This window comes from Schistocerca gregaria, chromosome X (genome assembly GCF_023897955.1).
Source record: "Schistocerca gregaria isolate iqSchGreg1 chromosome X, iqSchGreg1.2, whole genome shotgun sequence".
Classification (NCBI taxonomy): domain Eukaryota; kingdom Metazoa; phylum Arthropoda; class Insecta; order Orthoptera; family Acrididae; genus Schistocerca; species Schistocerca gregaria.
Window position 1 is genome coordinate 713621449 of NC_064931.1, and position 18997 is coordinate 713640445.

At 43.0% G+C, this 18997-nt stretch overlaps 2 non-coding genes across 2 annotated transcripts; one reads left to right on the forward strand and one right to left on the reverse strand.

The window, feature by feature from the left end:
- Positions 1 to 9636: 9636 nt before the first annotated feature.
- Trnas-cga (transfer RNA serine (anticodon CGA)) lies at positions 9637 to 9711 on the reverse strand. Its single transcript has one exon. It is a non-coding gene; the product is annotated as a tRNA-Ser (tRNA).
- Positions 9712 to 10212: 501 nt separating this feature from the next.
- Trnas-cga (transfer RNA serine (anticodon CGA)) lies at positions 10213 to 10287 on the forward strand. Its single transcript has one exon. It is a non-coding gene; the product is annotated as a tRNA-Ser (tRNA).
- Positions 10288 to 18997: the final 8710 nt, after the last annotated feature.

Here is an 18997-nt window from a genome sequence, read left to right on the forward strand (position 1 = left end):
CCAACTTAGATTCCATTTAAGTTCTTACTCTGTTTATCGTAGTTGTTGTGGTACTGTAGTTGAAGACTGCGGAATGATATCTGGCTAAGCTCTTCAAGTTTCCTTTGAGATCGAATTAATTTATTACTACCATGTTGCTTGCGTTAGTAATTTTTCTTGACATTACACTTCCTGCAAATTCCATCATAGCATAATGTTCAACAATCTTGTCTTCCAAAATTCCGCAATTTCTGGAGACGACTTTACGATACATATACCCCAGTCTCTCCATGTTTCACTCGAATATGCACTATTTTAGCATAGCTGCGTATGCACGCAAAGCTCAGCCCTGCCTACGGCTGTCTCCTTAAAGTTTTTTTCAGCCCCACTCTGCGCCAGGGGCATCCACACAACAACGGTTGAAAACACACAGGGGACCCCCAACTTTCTTATTACCTTTATCAAAAGTATTCTACGGTTTCAGACAACCTCTGATTATTATAGTCATCATAACTATTGTAAACATTCATTACTATATTATTAGTTTTTTAAGTAATATTTATTACTTCATTTTCTTTTAACAGTTAATCAAAGGCATTTAAAATAGTTTGCAAACGTCGATATATAATTAGCGATTTTTAAGGTTACATTTTAATAAAATTTTAGTCAAATTTAAATTTTTACGTTACAACATGACAACGTCATTTTTAGTAACCCAGCAGCCAAAAACACCTGACACTTTATACATCATCAGATTTGATACTACAGAAAATAGGTAGGTGATTACGAATCCAAAGGAGGTGATATGATAATTCACAATGTAAGGTAATGGGAAGAGGGGGATATACATTGCCTTACAAAAAAAAGTGAAGAATCCAGACGCCATGGTAGGATGTAAATGTAGCTTCGTACACACACACATACACACACACACACACACACACACCACTGGCGACTGTGTAAATTATTACAGCTGTGAGATGTAGAATGCCCACTAGGTGGCATTACTAATGTTGTGTTTAGTGCTTTTATCTGGCCTGCTAGCTAATATGAAGGAGTGAACACCGTCAGATGTTGGGTGATCGCTGTGGCGGGTGGAGAGATGCCGCATACTCATTTGAGACAGCATTATCAGGAGCTCACAGAGTTTTAAAGGTGCCTCACTGTGAATCGTCCATTAGCCGGTTGGCTGAAACGTCCTGTAACCACATGGGTGTACTAGGAACTGACAGGGGCCAGATGTTCGTTTGCATAGGAACATGAAGGCTCTCATACTCGTAGTCAAGTTTACGGTCGATCGCATCTGAGCGTCAGAGGGGAATATTGCCATTTTGTGCACTGTGAGCAGCAGAGCCCCTCCACATCTGAGCGTGCCTTCTGGGAACAAGTAATAAACTCCAACAATATTCTCTATGTCGTACAACGCTGTTTGTTCCAGACTAGTAGCACACGCTCTAGCGAACTATCAACCAATGCGTAGTCTGTCGTTAACAACATAGCACAAATGGCTGATTTGAAATGTTGCCATAACTGGAAAGCATGGGCTACCGATGAATGACGTCACATTGTGTTCATTGCTGAACCGCGGTTGTTCACTATCCCAGATTACCATTGTTGGCGCGTATAACGACGACGTGAGGAGAGGTCGACTTCTTCCCGTATTTTGGAGAGTCACAGTGGCGTTTCTGCTGGTATCGTAGTTGGGAAGACGTCGGGTGTGACAGATGATAGTGGTTGTGAGAAATCTGACAGCACAACTGCGCCTCACGGACATCCTGACATCCTACAGCCTCATTTGTTACATCTCATGTGACATAACTGTGGTGACTTTTCAGCAGGACAATGTTCGCCCACACACGGTACAACCCTTCTACCTCTCCGGCTAATTAGGCTTTTCTATATGACCGTTTACCTAAAGATCCTAATCTGTGGGGAAAAGGCATCTACTCCGAAGAATAATGCAAAACCGAGAGAAATAGATGAAGTTGTAACCGAATCGTCACTGCTCACTACTTAAGCAATGACGATTAGAGACAAAGTTCTGCTAACTTTATATATTTTTATTACGTAAACTAGTTTTTTAATTAACAACAGTTAGTGGAGAACTTGGAAGAAAAGTTTTCAAACTATGTCATTAATGAAATAACCAACGGTCGCCAGTTCCTTACCGGAACAAGAATAGTTAAATTGAAACTGAATTTTACACTAGAAAGCAATCTTAAGTAAGAATAGTTATTGGCGTCCACCACACATGCCGTAGTAGTAAGATAATAATCAAATAGCAACGCATACATCATATCATATTAATTTTCGAAGATGAATTAAAGTAAGATTGTTTACTGGCTGCGAACAGAATCTTTTTGTTACGCTACTCAACGTAAAATTGACTGTCGTAATTTTAGCAAGCATGAAAGATTGTTTGAATTTAGCAGTTACTTCGATATTTGTTTGTAATGAAAGTTACAAATTATGCCACCAGCTACAAATTAGAACTGTGCTTTGAGAATGAAATTCAGTGTCCAAGTTACATAAAGTTTTAATACCAATTTTTTTTATGAAAGTTACTCAATTTTTAGCAAATGAATTAATACTGGATTTTGTATCATTCTATTTCTGACATTATTCTTACTACAGCCAAGGATTTCATTATTAAGTAATAGTCCAAAAGTTGTAAAGTTTATGTTCTGATAATATAATAAATTAATATTCACTTCGTTTTCAGTTCATTTTCTGATTATCTTGGTTCACACAAAGTAATAGGATAGATACTACTTAGGAAAAATATTTACATGACAATATGCACGACAACAATGTTATTCAAGCGATAAAATTCCAACTACGCTGGTCAGTCTATTACACTTCTAGTTATAAAAAGTCTAGATCTTATTTCACTTCCTGATGCCGCTGGTTTGTCGAGTGGCTTCATTTAGCGGTAAATAGGGCGCAGGTTGATCTTCTTGCCATACCGTAGCCAGTAACAAGGGCCCAAAGTACTTTTTATGTTACGTGAATTACTCTAGCTGCATTTATACTGTGCCCAATAAATGCCATAGCTTACCCATATCACACGTCCGCCAAAACAACCATTCAGTTTTCACTGCTCCGCACTTCGGAAAACAGAATATTTGTCTCCTCACTTTTACATAGCCACACCGGCGAATACACACAACCAACGGCACCAATTGTCTCCTCGCGGCTCCCAACTGCCGTGCGGGATTAGCCGAGCGGTCGGGGGCGCTGTAGTCATGGGCTGCGCGGCTGGTCCCAGCGGAGGTTCGAGTCCTCCCTCGGGCATGGGTGTGTGTAAGCTTAGGGACTGATGACTTTAGCAGTTAAGTCCCATAAGATTTCACACACATTTTTTACTTCTAACTGCTACTACTTTTGGCGCGCTCGCACGCCCAGCGATAATGAATTTACAATTTATCACACTCTTTTCCCTAACTAGGCCAGCGTGTCTCATTACAAAATATTAATATTCCATGCGTATTATCTTCCTTAAATAACAAATGGTATTTGTAACATGACAATCTATTTACAAGAATAATATTCAGCACAACTAATAAAGCAAACTTCGCAAAACACGTTGAAAATGTGTGATCATCCACAGAGTTGTGGTGTTACAACAGGATGTATCTCTATCAACTGCCTGCGTAATATTGAAGTACTCGTGTGGCCATCAAAAACCGCAGATCTCTCCCTGATACAAAGTGTGCAGAATGTCGATTCCTTCCCAGTGTCAGTACCCAGTTTATCAAGAACCAGACAGAACAGCTGTGGGCCAGCTTGCCACAGGAGAGAATACAAGGGCTTTGAGACAGCCTTCCCAGCCAAATCAGTCCATGCAATCCAGGTCAGAGGGAGGAGTGTCATGTTGATAAGTGGTCTCATAGTGCTAAGTTCTTTGTAAATTTTACTAGACTTTGTAATCACTCAAATAAAAACTCATATGCTTTCAACTCATGAGGTTTCACTTCGTTTTCTCCTCCTCTTCAGGGTGGTTCACTTCCTGGCAGGCAGTGTACGATCTATTGTTTAAGATTAAACCACTAAAAAGGAATTCAGCATGAGGTCTTCAAAATTATGGTAAAATTCTAAGGGTTACTAGTGCTCGTAAAATAAATAAATTAATAAAACTCCTCTTTCAGAGTCCATAAATATATCAAAATAGTTAGCCTGCTTTAGAAAAGTGTTGTGATAATCATTTTTGATAATAATGGCATACATATCACTCTGGGAGAGAAAAAAAATAGACTTGACTTTCTGAATTCGAAGAGAGTCTGAACCGAACCGCCTGCACAGATGAACAAATGAATTAGTGGAGCGATTTGTTTTCTTGGTAGCTTCTAAATTGGTATGCACTATTTCACATGATAATGAAACCAAATCTACTGAAGAAGAACTTAACGAAGTTTGTAATTGTGTAACGAGAAGTTTTGTATGATAACATTCCATCAGCTGAATGATGGCCACAAGACGTGCATATACAAGATCTGGAAACAGTTCATATGACTATTGCATGGGATTTCAGATCATAGAACACCACGCATTCGATCATGGTGATAGGTGGCGAGGGATCTTATTCGATTTCAGAAGAGAATTGAAAACGAAGGTCGGACAATAGTCCAATATTACGAGCTCGCCGTGACAGAACACTGATTCTTAACAGAGTGGGCATGTAATGTGACACTCTGCTGAGCGCACATCTGATCTCGCCTCCCGGGACGAGGCTGGCACCTGCTCGCAATTGTTTTGATGCTTGAGGAAGGAGGAAGATTGGGTTGAATATCCTGTCGACGTCTAGGTCATTAGAGAGGTTCAAATGGCTCTGGGCACTATGGGACTTAACATCTGAGGTCATCAATCCCCTAAAAGTTAGAACTGCTTAAACCTAACCAACCTAAGGACATCACTCATATCCATGCCCGAGGCAGGATTCGAACCTGCGATCGTAGCGGTCGCGCGGTTCCAGACTGAAGTGCCTAGAACCACTTGGCCACAGCGGCCAGCTGTGCATTAAAGAAGGGGCACAAGCTCGGATGGGGAAGGATATCGCCCGGGTTCTTTCAAAGGAACCATCCCCGCATTTGCCTGGAGTGATTTAGGGAAATCACGAAAAATCTTAATCTGGATAGCCTGACGCGAATTTGAACCGTCGTCCTCCCGAATGTGAGTCCAGCGTTCTATCCACTGTGTCACCTCACTCGGTTTTTGACAAATGAGAACTGATGAGCTGGCTTGTAATGCGCTCCCACTTACGAATTACACAGGGGTACTTAATTTTTTTACCGCAAAATTGTGATTAGTGCTAACCACCGTAACCATACAACATAGAAGTGCAGAGACACAACACTTGCGTTTGAGGTCCTTCAATTTGCACATCTCTGAGATTCTGTTTCATGTTAACTGAAAAGCGCAAGCAAAGTATGATCCTTATCTCAACAAATCATGACTCGATGACTGATGTTACAACCTGCTGACAGCCGAAGTTTTTGTCTGTGAGAGCAAGAATAAAAATTTGTACCTAGGCTGGGATGCAAACCTGGGTCTCTTGCTCACTTGGCAGATGTGTTAACCACTAGGCAACCGTGACACAGTGCACGGAGTATCCTATCACGCTTCCCTCCTCAATCCGAATACCCACTGACGCCTTAGCGCACTTTGTATTTCCGCGGCACCCGAACAGCATTGTAGAGGCTCTCCAGCTGTATTGGAATAGCATCTCAGTATCAAACGAAATGGGGGATCCTGCCTGAAACCAAGGCATAGGTGCTTTAATCAAACGAAACTATAGGGTTACAGAGACCTTTTGAAGCCTCAAACATCTAGGATGTATATGCAGACTGAATCCCCAACTTCGTACAAAAATTCATTCATAGCTTCAATCTGCTTATATACGTGAAAGTTGAAACTAATTTGAACCTATTGACGCAACACGGTGGTGAGCTATAAAAAGAGAAAAAAAATGGTTCAAATGGATCTGAGCACTATGGGACTTAACATCTTAGGTCATCAGTCCCCTAGAACTTAGAACTACTTAAGCCTAACTGACCTAAGGACATCACACACATCCATGCCCGAGGCAGGATTCGAACCTGCGACCGTAGCAGTCCCGCGATTCCGGACTGAGCGCCTAGAGCCGCGAGACCACCGCGGCCGGCTATAAAAAGAGAGGACTAACTGTGAAGTACACGTTATTGTTACTTGACCGTCGTAGGTGCTGTCGTTGTAGTCGTCATTGTTTTCATCATCGTTCAATGCTTTCTTCTCCCTTTTGGACTTAAAATTTAAGTCTGGCATGCACTACATACTACTTCTACTAATGAAATTTATACATTGCTAATTAATTAATTGCTGTAATTCAAGAAGTGGGGGAATTTTCTGCTTGCATGTTGCAGAACCTGAAGCATCTGGGCGAGGCTGCGAGTTCGGTATGTACTGAAGGACTATCGACTTTGGAGAATGGAGAGCGAAACCCAATATTGAGCACAAAATACGCTAAAACCATATTTGTAGTGCAGTACCGATTATCTGAAGCACTGAAAAATATACTTATCGTCAAGATTCTGGACTATAACTAATGTTCAACTGATTTTCGCAACAGTCGCATCACTAGCATGATATATCATGAAAGTGTGAACAACATGGACACAGTTGAGTTCGAATATAATGGGCCTAGTAGAAACCTAACAGTCTCAGTTCGTATTCATAAAGTATCGGGCAGTGGAAGTGTAAGAGTATTAACGTTTGCTCTTAGCAGAAGACTGTTGTGCTTCGGTGTTTAATTTGCAAGAGTGTTAGGTTCTCACATACAAAGTCATTGGTTTTGGTTATGTTCTAAACACTTTTTCAAAAGTGAATGTGAAAATAAGACGTTCGTTCAAAAAGAGTGCTTCACGGATGCATAACATTATGTACGTTTTGAAGTGTATGGCAAATGCGAACGTATTTATTACACTGAACCGTTTATGTTTCAGTATGAGAAACAGGTTGATAGTTAAATTAAGGATAAATTATTCATATTGCATACAGTTCACCCCCAAAATGCAATTTATCGTCTTTTCGATTTTCTTAAGGCAGAGACAGCTGTCAAAATTTGATTAGCTGATGGAGATACCTCAAATATTTACTCGAGTTGCAGCAACCTACTGTTCGCAATACATGATACTCTGAGATATGTTGCAAATGATTAAAGTCGTATTTTTGCACTGGCTGGCAGTATAAAATATCAAATGGTTTGTACTATAAGACAACGTTAACTCTAATTTTAGTCTATAAGTTCTAATAAAATTTATACTTTTAGTATTTTTGTTCGGTTTTTTCCTCCCTCCCCTCTGTAATATATTATGACATCGACGTCTCATTAAAGTAACCATTGCAGAGAGAGACAGAGAAAAAGAGAAAGAAAAGAAATTTACTGAAGCAGTACATTGTGTGACGAAACATTTTTGAGCTGCATAAAATTTTCTAGCGATGATGATGTGGAAATACTGTACGTAGCTTTTCGTGTTTTGTGCTCACATGTGAGCAGAAATTTAATAATGAGGCAATACAATATTTGATGTACACACACACACACCCACACACGCACGCACGCATGCATACAGAGAGAGAGAGAGAGAGAGAGAGAGAGAGAGAGAGAGAGAGAGAGAGAGAGAGATAGAGAGAGAGAGAGAGCGAGAGAGGGATAGAAAGAAATGATACACGGAAGTGGAACGTTATGCAGTGTGTGTATGTGTTTGTGTGTGTGTGTGTGTGTGTGTGTCGACTGGGGGGTGGGTGCAAGTGACGAATAACGCCAGTACGCCAGTTTACGTTATTCTATTCGGACGAAACTTAAATTTTTTTGAAAGATTATGCTAATGTTGGCATTTTATTGAACATCGCCAACTAAAAATGGTTCAACTGACTCTGAGCACTATGGGACTTAACTTTTGAGGTCATCAGATCCCTAGAACTTAGAACTACTTAAACCTAACTACCCTAAGGACAACACACACATCCATGCCCGAGGCAGAATTCGAACCTGCAATCGTAGTGGTCACGCGGTTCCAGACCGTAGCGCCTAGAACCGCTCGGCCACTGAGACCGGCATCACCAACTATGCGTATGTTAAGTTTCAATATGGAAATACAGTACCAGTAATTTTTTAAATACGATACAATTTCACACAGTTTTAGCAAAGGTAACTTTTTTTAAATACTGTAGTGTAGGCAATATTTGTTCGAAGAGGGTGCTATTTTTACTCAGTTCAAATGAAGTCTATGTAATTTGCCAGCTGCTCTGTGACCCAAAATTGTTAGGGCTTTTGTGGCCACTTATTGACAAATTGCCTGTTGGCGTCTGAATTGCGTTCTTCAGCCGATATTTATTTGATGTTTTTTCTGACGTTTCACCACCACGAGTGGCTGGCATTGACAAAGCTTCTCTTTCCATTGCTGGTGATGGACTGGAGTCGACCTCGCGGCCGCAGAATATATTTACCTGCCTCGCCAAAGTCCACGGGCGTTTTCGTTGTCATTACCTATGCGGTTCCCCCGTAGCTACTTGCAATGGACGTTCGCTGTAGGACGGGAATTCGTTCACCTGGGTGCTTTCTTCTTTCTTGTTGAAGCTATTGTCACGTTTGTGTATTTCTGTAGCTTCCCTGAACAAGGGGGTGTGATAGCTCTTCCCTACAGAAATAACATCAGAGTCGGTCAATTTTTCTACGTCGTATGTCTCACACATTGCGTGCTCTGCTACGGTCGAAGCTCATTTTAGCGTCCCCCAAAATTTTAGGGTATGATTGACCGCCTCATTTTACTTATTCTTAAAACACTAAACTATGATTGACAGGAGAGGGGAGGGGATGGTAAAGAGGAGGGAGATGTGTAGCTTGTCATTTAATGGTAATAATGATGATAATGAATATGGTGGTAATGGTGATTATGATGACTTCATTGATAAGAGTGATAAAGGCTACTGACAAGAGTGGAGGTACTTATACCGCCACGTGTATGCTCGGTACAACCATACTACTGGTTTATGTGCCCATACCTGTCATCGAATGTGCCGGCCGGTGTTGCCGAGCGGTTCTAGGCGCTTCAGTCTGGAACCGCGCGACCGCTACGGTTGCAGGCTCGAATCCTGCCTCGGACATGGATGTGTGTGATGTCCTTAGGTTAGTTAGGTTTAAGTAGTTCTAAGTTAAGCCATTTGAGCCATTTTTCATCGAATGTCAGAGTCGATATCCACTCAGGTTAAAGCCATTGTGGCTACCATAGATGTACTAAATTTCGTGACCTGTATATGCCCAAACCACTTACAAATTTAAGCATGTATTCTTCTCACCATACTGTATGCGCACAATAAGTAATTTTTTTAGTTTGCTACGCTTACTGGTACTGCAGTTTCAATTGTCATCAGAGTATTTCACCCAAGGAACTCGTACACTTAGAAACAGTATGTAAGGACAACAGATATTCCATCCAGAAGATTACAGGACAGTGTTAGTAAAAGCCAAAAGTCAAGCAGGGGGTAAAGAGGAAAGTACGGAGAGACAGTTATTGAACTATACGAAAGAAACGTAAATTAGTTACAAATTACGGTGTGCACACGCTTTATTCAACATGTAAACATCGCTACAGATGAAGCTTCCTGGCAGATTAAAACTGTGTGCCCGACCGAGACTCGAACTCGGGACCTTTGCCTTTCGCGGGCAAGTGCTCTACCAACTGAGCCACCGAAGCACGGCTCACGCCCGGTACTCACAGCTTTACTTCTGCCAGTATCCGTCTCCTACCTTCCAAACTTTACAGAAGCTCTTCTGCGAAACATGCAGAACTAGCACTCCTGAAAGAAAGGATACTGTGGAGACATGGCTTAGCCACAGCCTGGGGGATGTTTCCAGAATGAGATTTTCACTCTGCAGCGGAGTGTGCGCTGATATGAAACTTCGGTGGCTCAGTTGGCAGAGCACTTGCCCGCGAAAGGCAAAGGTCCCGAGTTCGAGTCTCGGTCGGGCACACAGTTTTAATCTGCCAGGAAGTTTCATATCAGCGCACACTCCGCTGCAGAGTGAAAATCTCATTCTGGAAACATCCCCCAGGCTGTGGCTAAGCCATGTCTCCACAGTATCCTTTCTTTCAGGAGTGCTAGTTCTGCATGTTTCGCAGAAGAGCTTCTGTAAAGTTTGGAAGGTAGGAGACGGATACTGGCAGAAGTAAAGCTGTGAGTACCGGGCGTGAGTCGTGCTTCGGTGGCTCAGTTGGTAGAGCACTTGCCCGCGAAAGGCAAAGGTCCCGAGTTCGAGTCTCGGTCGGGCACACAGTTTTAATCTGCCAGGAAGTTTCATATCAGCGCACACTCCGCTGCAGAGTGAAAATCTCATTCTGGATCGCTACAGATATTCCGATTTAGATTACGACACGTTCGACATGCCTGCCATCATTGGCGATGACGTGGCGCAGACGAATAGCGAAATTCTGCATGACCCGCCGAACTGTCGGAACATCGATGCTCTCGATGACCTCCTGAATGGCTGTTTGTAGCTCAGCAATGGTTTTGGGGTTATTGTCTTTCATATGGTCCCACAAAAAGGAGCCACATGTGTTCACATCCTGAGAATATGGCGGCCAATCGAGGCCCATGCCAGTGGCCTCTGGGTACCCCAGAGCCAGAATGCGGTCCCCAATGTGCTCTTCCAAGACATCCGTCTTGCATGAAATAAGTGTCACTTCGGATAATGGGGATGAAATCATCTTCCAAAATCTTCACGTACCGTTCAGTAGTCACCGTGCCATCGAGGAATATCGCACCGATTATTCCGTGACTGGACATTGCATACCACGCAATCACCCATTGAGGGTGAAGAGACTACCCGATTGCGAAATGCTGATTCTCAGTTCAGCCAACTTTGCTTATTGACGAACCCATCCTAATGAAATGGGGTTTCGTCGCTATACCAAGCAAGCAATTTGAACGTCCTAACGCAAAATGTTCAGAAGTTATGAAGATTTTACTTCATATAGTTCGATAATTGTCACCCATTGTGATGCCAAATCCATAGCTTTCGTTCTGTTTATTGGCAGCGTTTTGCCTAAGGTAGCGAGAGTTCTTTGGAATTTCCTAGTTAAAGTGATCTTCTATCCAATATCACAAACATTGTGTATGAATTACTGTTGTGCAAAGTTAGAGTTTAATAAATATATTCCTAGTGTGGTATGGGCAGACTGCATACACCGCGGAAGATTGCTGCAGTGAATATGAATGCTCCACATATCTTTCGCAACTCATGAAGTCTGCTACTGCCAACTACTCTTTCCAGTTCAATGTAGCATCGGAAAACAGTGATTTTCGCTACGGCAACACAGTTGGACTAACTTATTAAAGATACAGCAGACATACACATCGTGGAAAAGTTTACAAGTATTAATGAACATAGTGGATATAGATGGATACTGCACGGAACTCCGTCATTTCCAGTATCCTCTTTGAGCAAAAGTGTCAGAATACGCCAAAGGGGGCGAACTGCTACCTATCGGACAGTTGAATTTCGCAGTTCCACCGTCGACTCTGCCCAGATGTAACCAGGTAGTGTGTTTAGTGTCGTTACGACGATCATGAAGCATCCGCAAAACGTATGCAGCACACTATTAAACAGTGCGTCGTAGGACGCTTACGTCTGCCAAATGTCTCATATGATGATCAGCTCCTGTACCTCAACTCCTTTCTCATCATCCAAACAACCGAAAATTGGCCATTTTCATATCCCCTGATCTCAAAAATGTCTGTACCATGTTTAGTATTCCGGTCTCTTCTTGATTTGATTTTATCCTGTAACCCTCCTTCCCCACCACAAACAACACCAGTCGCTGCATCTTTAGTTCTACTGCAGTGATGCTTCAGGGCTCTGTCCTTTATTACACTCCTGTTTATCCTTCATACTGCTAACATGCTGAACTCAACACATCATGTTCGTATTTTGTAGTAACCTGATGAGACCACCTTACAAGTCCTCTTTTCTATCCTTCAGAAATCCCAAAGGCCCCTTCAGCTCCATCTCATTCAGTTCACCACTTGGTAGGACCAGTGGCTACTCAGGGTGAGCTAATCGAAAACCCAAGCAATAATTATACGGCGAATAATTATAAGATTATATTATCTATCAATTCCGCCTTTATGACTTACTCTACCATGTATCACCTTCGTACCCAATTCTCTAACACACTAAACTTCTTCGACTGTACACTTACATGGAAACCTCTCTTACTAACCATCCAGCTGAAAGCCCACAAGAGACTAAGACTACCAGCGAGTCGAATATGGGGTTACATACTTCCACCATCGTCGACTCCTACATGTCCTTGATCTGTCTCACCGTCTGCTACGCCAGTGTAGCCCAGATATTCACTCCACCTATGTTTTACCATTATCTCAATATCCTTGAACACTACGCACTTCGTCTTGCTTACTTCGCCGGTTCACCATCTCCTATACACATTCTTCACCAGTTTATCACTTAGTCCTCCCTTCCCACACACACTGAACAACTCCGTATATACAGTACATTCCAGAAACTTGAGTCCAAGAATCTCTTTGTTTTTTCTCTAATATTTCTTCAGTCCTGGTGTGTTTCAGTGCCAGTACCAACACATCCCACCAGCGCTACCTACACACGTTACATATCGTCTCTACACGCACATTTAACAGTCTCGCTCTCCCAGACAAGGAAAATAGCCGAGATATAGCTCACTCCTTATCCTCCCCCACATCAGGGTTCCCTGTTCCCTTCCCATCCTCTCTTAATCTCCTCACAACCACAGCCTGGGGTGCGTCCTAGTACCACCTGCCCCAAATTCCCATGTTTCACTACCACCCACGACTACACATTATACCGACTGGCGAATACCTATCCTCCTGTTACATTGTTAAACCTCGACTTAAGCGACCAGAACTACTCGACCACTCATCTTCCAAATTATCCCCTCCCGGTGAACTTCACCCCGTTTTAGTGCAGTGAAGTGGTTGATCACTTTCATCTGTAACTCATTTAAAATACGTCAAGATGAATCATCACTTCATTGATTTCATAAACAGTGTCAACATTTTATCTTTTTTAATATTTTAAAATAAATATATTATTGTACAGTGAAGAGCCAAAATATTACGATCACCTGCTTAGTACTGTATTGGTCTGCCTTTGGAAAGCAGATCAGCAGTGATTCTATGCGGTATGGATTCCACAAGTCGTTGGTAGGTTTCCCGACATAAATGTCTGCGCAAAGGTCTCGCATTAACCGTAAATCACGGGTCAGTGGTGTGTAGACGCGAAGTTGTCTCACGACAGTGTCCCTAATATACTCTATATTGGGTCCAGATCAGAAGAATTGGATGGCGAAAACATCTACGTGAGTTTGCATTGCTCTTCGAACCACTAGCACGATTCTGGACTTGCGACAAGGACATTTATCTTTCTGCAAGATGCCATCGCCGTTGGCGAAAATAACAAGCATGAAGGGGTGCACGTGGTCTGCAATAACATACACGCAGTCCACAGATGCCTTCTATTAATACCTCGGGTTCCTTGGAAGCCAGTGTGAATGTCCCCCCACAGCATAATACGGCCCCAGCAGTCTGACAGTGAATATGTTTACAGCAGTCCAGTACAAGACAATGACGTATCCAGACACGACCAACGACCTGGTGTACAAAAAAAGGTGATTTATCCGCCCAGGTGACACGTTTCTATTGACCCTCGGTTCATCTCAGTGATTCAGTGCCCACTGCAGGCGTATTGAAGCTTTAGTTGTTGAACATGGAAATACATAGGTGTCTTTTGCTGAGGAGTCTCGTGTTCAGCCGTGTGCACTGACGAGTCCTCCCTCGGGCATGGGTGTGTGTGTCGTGCTTAGCGTAAGTTAGTCTAAGTTGAATTAAGTAGAGCGTAAGCTTAGGGAGCAATGACCTTAGCAGTTTGGTCCCATAAGAACTTACCACAAATTTCCGTGTGCACTGAACGTTGTGCTCCGAAACACTTCTGCTTGCTCTAGCACTGTACAATACCGTCGTATCTGCCACAGATCGCCACCTGTCCTACTTTACAGAGCAGGTAAGCCTCCGACCTCCACGTTCTCTAATAAGGCGTAGAAGTGCAGCACCTTGTCCCCTTCTAGTGCTCGTCCGCAGCTCGTGACCTAGTGGCTAGCGTTGCTGCATCTGGATCACGGGTTACGGGGTTCGATTCCCGGCCTGGTTGGGGATCTTCTCTGCACAGGTACTGGGTGTTTGTGTTGTCCTCATCATTTCATCATCATCCGTGAACGTGGCGGGATTGGACTGTGAAAAAGTTTGGATCTTTGTACGGGCGCTGATAGCCGCACAGTTGAGCACCCCACAAACCAATCATCATCTTCTCGTGCTTTCACCGTCCTTAAATCAGTTTCCATTGACACTCATGCCAAATACACGCGAACAGCCGACCAGGTTTCCGAGATGCTGGTTCCCAGGAGCCAGGCGACAATAAACTACTGGCCATTAAAATTGCTACACCACAAAGATGACGTGCTACAGACGCAAAATTTAACCGACAGGAAGAAGATGCTCTGATATGCGAATGATGAGCATTTCAGAGCATTCACACAAGGTTGGCGCCGGTGGCGACACCTACAATGTGCTGACATGAGGAAAGTTTCCAACTGATTTCTCATACACAAACAGCAGTTGACCGGCGTTGCCTGGTGAAACGTTGTTGTGATGCCTCACGTAAGGAGGAGAAATGCGTACCATCACGTTTCCGACTTTGATAAAGGTCGGATTGTACCCTATCGCGATTGGGGTTTATCGAATCGCGACATTGCTGCACGCGTTGGTCGACATCCAATGAATGTTAGCAGAATATGGAATCGGTGGGTTCAGGAGGGTAATACGCCGTGCTGGATCCAACGGCCTCGTATCACTAGCAGCCGAGATGACAGGCATTGTATCCGCACGGCTGTAACGTATCGTGTAGCCTCGTCTCGACCCCTGAGTCAACAGATGGGGACGTTTGCAAGACAACAACCATCTGCACGAACAATTCGACGACATTTGCAGCAGCATGGACTATCAGCTCGCAAACCACGGCTGCGATTACCCTTAACGCTGTATCACAAACAGGAACGCGTGCGATTGTGTACTCAAGGACGAACCTGGGTGCACGAATGGCAAAACGTCATATTTTCGGATGAGTCCAGGTTCTGTTTGCAGCACCATGATGGTCGCATCCGTGTTTGGCGACATCGCGGTGAACGCACATTGGAAACGTGTATTCGTCACCGCCATACTGGCGTATCACCTGGCGTGATGGTATGGGGTTACACGTCTCGGTCACCTCTTGTTCTAATTGACGGCACTTTGAACAGTGGACGTTACATTTCAGATGTGTTACGACCCGTGGCTCTACCCTCCATTCGAGCCCTGCGAAACCCTACACTACAGAAAATGTTCGACTTCTGCCCCGGCCAGCACATTCTCCAAATCTCTCACCAAATGAAAACGTCTGGACAATGGTGCCCGAGCAATTCGCCAGTCACTACTCGTGATGAACTGTGGTATCGTGTTGAAGCTGCATGGGCAGCTGTACCTGTACACGCCATCCAAGCTCTGTTTGACTCAATGCCCAGACGTATCAAGGCTGTTATTACGGCCAGAGGTGGTTGTTCTGGGTACTGATTTCTCAGGATCTATGCACCGAAACTGCGTGAAAATGTAATCACATCTCAGTTCTAGTATAATATATTTGTGCAATGAATACCCGTTTATCATCTGCATTTCTTCTTGGTGTAGCAATTTTAATGGTCATTAGTGTAATCTGCCCGTCGTCAAAGTAGTTTATGGCAGTGGATTTCGTTATTTCCGTCCCATATTGTTCCTAGAATGATTCCCCATTCGTCTGTGCCACGCTTATACCTTTTCCTTTCCGCCCGCAACGCTAACAGTCGGCATCTAATTTCACGATGGCAAGTGGTCAGTAGGTTTTGGCTCATCAGTGTGAATGCTCGAGTCTAAAGAGCAGCCTGCTGTCCCTCTGACTGTCTACGCCAGTTCGTCAGGGACGAATAAAGGGAAGCAAACTATAAAAACCTATGTCAGTGTTCGCCGACTCACCTGCGGATGTCTGTCAGGTGCCCAGCTGAAATATCGTGCTCTAAAGTCAACGACGACTGGATGCAGTCCTGAAACTTCGTTTGGTATTCAGTAGGCCGGGAAAACTTCAGTATACATATGGTTTTGACGAAGGAGAGGCTAGGCTTACCAGTGTGTACAGCAGATGCAGAGAAGAAAACTTGGGGCTGTGGCTGGGGCAGGGCGGTCCCTGATTACGCTTCTCCTTCGCCGGCCGGCACGTGTCCCCCAGGAGCTGCTTGGGGAGGCCACGTTTTTCCGGATGCTACTCCTGGCCACGAGGTAGAGTTCCCCATCCGTAAGGATCAGAGGCCGAGGATAAGATGATAAGATGCATGGACGTGCCGGCCAGGGCGCGCTCTGCCTGCCTGCGACGCACCGGATTTACGCACTCAGCGCGTGACACTGCTGCGTGACGCACCGTCACGCTGCACACGCACCCTCCTCATAATTTTTCATTTCCGTCATCCTGGCTTCATTTCCAATTTGTACCTATTATCACGTGGAACGTGCCGTTTATTTATTTTCCGTGGCTGTTTGCGCCTACAAATGATAATACTTCAAGTTATGGATAACAATAAGTTAGTAATTATAATTGTAATAATACGTCAATAAGAAAAACATATTTCAGATTTGGTTTTGCCAGTATGTAGGTACAAATATAGCTTTGTGACTGCTTGTTATAAGATTCCGATTCTTGCTGGCTGAGTTCAGATTTTTTGCGGGCTAGATATTCTGTCAGTTTGTGATAGTCCACAGCCACACCCTCTTTTAACAAGAGTGGCCTTACAACTTGAAAACCCGCTCGCATAGCCGCGCTCGTTAGCACGTCACTTCCGGGATTCGGGGAGGCTTAGCGACCACAGATAAAATCGTCCCTAATAACGAGGGCCAATGTGCCAACCTGCGTGGATGTGGTTTTTAGGCGGTTTTCCATACGCGACTAGGTCTCGCCTCAGTTACACGGTTCGGAAACATTTAGAAAACTTTCCCTCATTTAAACATGAGTGACACTAGACGCATGCAGAGTAGGGGAGGGGGGAAAATGGGGGGGGTAGGGTTTGGTAGCAGGAAGTGCATCCGGCCACCCTCTACCACCAACATTGCCGAATCCACAAATTAACGTGTCTACCCCGTGAAGATACTATATAAGGCTAGCAACAAGCATGAGGAGGTTCTACATCTAGAAATTACCGTCAGCAGTCGATTAAGAGACTTCCAAGTGGTGAAAGCCTGCAGAGGGAGCCTCCTTCAGTTGCAGCAGTGGTTCTAGTACTTGCTCTCCACAGATTTTCTTTCTGTCAGTTTCTGCAATACCAGTAAATGTGGGTCACTTGTTGTTAAACAGTTCTTCCTTGAACAAAGTTTAGATCGTGGCATCTGACAGTCGTGCTATAGTACTACCGGCTGCTATTATATTAGCACTATTCAAATAATGTTACACTTGTGAAAGGATTTTTACTGTGTAAGAAGCTAACGAATGTCCTGTCACGTGGAGCCACGTATATCACTATACTTCAACAGATCAAATGGTCCTGCGAACGGAAAAGCCACGTAGAACACTACTACACGGGAAATTATACATGTAGGATAACGTTACCCTTTTTACAGGATTTAACCATGATGTATGACTAATGGAAATGAAAATCAGATTATTACTTCCTTTTACTAAAAGTTTTTTAGCTGTTAGAAAGAAAAGCGGTAAAAATGGATTAATACTTATGTAGGTCCTTTCTGTACCAAGATCATTAAGTGTTTTTTTATGAATTTACGGTCGCAATTCTATCTATGCAAATAAATTGCTAAGGTTCAGAAAATCAGAAGAAGTGAAGTTGGCCTATTTCCCTGCTGTCCCCTAATCTAACTTCACAACTAAATATAACTTTGAGGATATGATTCTGAGAAAGACAGGAGACTTTTAGCTACTACAATCACCTACATATATAGTTTTGATCTAGAAGGACCACGAATTTCTAATCATTATTACATGCAAAAAAAAAAGAAAGAGAATTTGGCTAGGGCGGTCTCCGAAGTTTGCATTTTGTATAGCTAACAAATTAAATAGTTAAATATTCTAATAGAATAATGCACATATTTAAATTTATTAAGACACTTTGTTTATTTCTTCCTCTTAACAAATGATCTGTCAAAAGCCAAAGGTATGGAGGGTGTGGTTACTCTATATTGTCAACCATTACATACATGCAACCCTACGTCAATGTTACTGAGCTACATAAGAAAGTTTCATTCATAACTCTTTGTACTTCACTGAATTTTATTTGTAACTAAAGAATTTTATCTGTACTTTGCTCAAAACGTATTTACTCACATTCACTTTAAAAATTAGTCCACAACAATTATTCAAAGATGAAAATTGGTGCTTGCAGATACTGAATAAAGCACTTCAGCTTTTTCTATAACAATTTTAATCGGAGCAATCAACCACCAGAAAAGTATCCTATATAGCTGAATGATTAGGAATAAATAACAGGGGAAACCAAATTTTATATTTTAACACAAAAATTATTCAAACAAAAAAATAATTTTGAGTTAATGGTTCACTCTTCTACAGTTTTAATTATACTGTTCATAACCTGTTGGCTGGAGGTGTTGGATGTGGTGGATACTAATAGCGGGTTCACTACTCATAGTGGGACGTACAAGTTTCTTGAAGTAAGGGCTAATTAATTCTTCTTGTCGTTCGTTTTGACGTCCATTACTTAGCCCAACAATTTGTGCCAAAGCAGTAATAATTCAGCATCCAAGGCCCTTGTGCAACAATTTCCAGCCAAGGCATCGCCTGGTCCGTCCGACTGTTGCCTCTTTCACTGCTACCTACCGACTGTCTCTTATCGTTCCTGCTCACTCTACA